The sequence below is a fragment of the Aotus nancymaae genome, unplaced genomic scaffold (assembly GCF_030222135.1).
Source record: "Aotus nancymaae isolate 86718 unplaced genomic scaffold, 86718_ANA_hifiasm-v0.15.2.pri h1tg000062l, whole genome shotgun sequence".
In the NCBI taxonomy this organism is placed as follows: Eukaryota; Metazoa; Chordata; class Mammalia; order Primates; family Aotidae; genus Aotus; species Aotus nancymaae.
In genome coordinates this window covers 6,764,347-6,766,234 of record NW_026988476.1, presented here as the reverse complement: position 1 = coordinate 6,766,234, position 1,888 = coordinate 6,764,347, and the positions used below count along the sequence as shown (strand labels likewise).

General features: G+C 40.0%; 1 non-coding gene across 1 annotated transcript; it reads right to left on the bottom strand.

The window, feature by feature from the left end:
• Positions 1 to 1,033: 1,033 nt before the first annotated feature.
• LOC135270460 (U7 small nuclear RNA) lies at positions 1,034 to 1,095 on the bottom strand. The gene has a single exon (XR_010338635.1). It is a non-coding gene; the product is annotated as a U7 small nuclear RNA (small nuclear RNA).
• Positions 1,096 to 1,888: the final 793 nt, after the last annotated feature.

Here is a 1,888-nt window from a genome sequence, read left to right as displayed (position 1 = left end):
TGGAGGGTGGAGGGGTGCTGACCCTGCTCATTGCCATAGAGGATAAGTTGGCTACACGAGGCTTCTCTTAGAGTCACAAAGACACTCCTTTCCTCCTGGGTCCTTTGCATCTACCTGCAGTGCTCATACACCTCTCTTGGTTGACTTGTAACCTCTGAACTATACTATTCTAGCCATACTCTGTCCCTGGGTTGACTTAAGGAGGATGTTCTTCTTTTACTTGTAGTCTTAGCTTGAAAGTCACCTCCTTAGAGAGGCCCTCTATGACCACCTCATAATTACAATGCCCTCTCTCCATACTCTCTATTTCAGCTCTTTGCTTATTTCCTATATAGCACTCATCACAATTTGCAAGTTGGGGTTTTCTTGAGAAACCCCTTTTTGTCTTTCTCTCAGTAGTATAAAAAAGCTCCATAGCATTGGAAACTCATACCTTGCCTGTGTTACTGACATATCCAGAGCACCTTCATGAAAGCCTGAGTGAAAGGAGACCAGTCAGTGAACCACCGCAAGCATTCAAGTGAGAGGTATTGGTGGTCTGGGCTTAGGTTAATAGCAGTGCACTCATTTAGGGATATTTTTAAAACAGGCAAAACAGGTCTTAATAATTGATTGGATGGTGGGAAAGGGAAAGGTCAAGAGTGCCCAGGCTTCAGGGACTCTCAGAGTTCTAGGTGTCCAAAAGGATTGGGAAAAAAATCAATTGTTACTAATGGAAATCATGTAATAAGCAGTTTCAGAAAAATTGTTCCACAGCTATTATAAGGGTTTTAAAGCTATTATTAATAGTAAAACTGAAACAGTAGGCAGTAAGCAGAAAAAGAGCACTGATTTATAGTCTGCAGAAGAATTTCAAAGTGTTGCAATAAAAAGCAAGTGATAAATGGTTTTTAGAAGTATGGCAATCTCTTGTTTGAGATTGCTCAACTTAAATGATAATTCTTCAGTTACAGAATAGTGTAAAAGTAGGTTTATGGTTTAAGGTGGTTTTTTGTTGCTGTTGTTGTTTATTTGTTTGTTTGTTTTTGGTATGTGGGGTTTTCCTGTAAAATCCAGGAGACCTGCTAGATAAATTCTAGAAGAGCTATAACTGGTTTAAGATTTAAGTAACACCAAATCAATAGACTTGAGGAAGATTTTAAAATAATGTTAATCAATATGCTACATACATATTTATAACTATAGATACCAAGAAAAATGTCTTCTATGATTTTTGCAATGCTTGGGAAAAGGAAGTTATAGTAATAATAACCTTATAGATATATACAGTAACAATTCACAAGACACTTTCTGTATACATTATCAAAGTTGATTACTGCACCCTCTTTGTGAAGTGAAATTTATTGATTTTAGTTTAAAATTGCAGAAACTGGCCTCATAGAGGCCAAATGACTTGTCCAAGGTCATACAGTTAATTAATCACTGAACAGGACTTCATGAAGAGAAGAAACTAGAACCTCCATTTTACAGATCAGAAAAGATGCTTCAGAAACACTTGCCTGAGGCCTGGGGATTGAAATTGGTGGAAGCAGAACTAGGAAACAGCTTTCCCCTTCAGCCTATTTTTTTTCCTCTGTGGGTCAGTACAGTGCAATAAAGCCCTGTCACATTTGGTGGCAAGCATGGTGCATTCAAGGAACCAAGGCTCTTTGGAGGCAGATAAGGGACAAGCATTGTCCCTATGCATAGGGCTCACTCTCTGCTGCTCAGTTCTCCTGATGCCCTGCTTTCTTTCTGTGCTTCTCCTTGGGGGTCCCCCAGTCCTACTGACAGTGTTTCCAGGAGTGGTGAGGCAATAGAGGAGAGGAGTCCAGTCTACATGCTACCTGTGTGACACTGCTGGTCTCCTATCACTCTTATGGCCCACATAGACTATGAGTTACGGCCC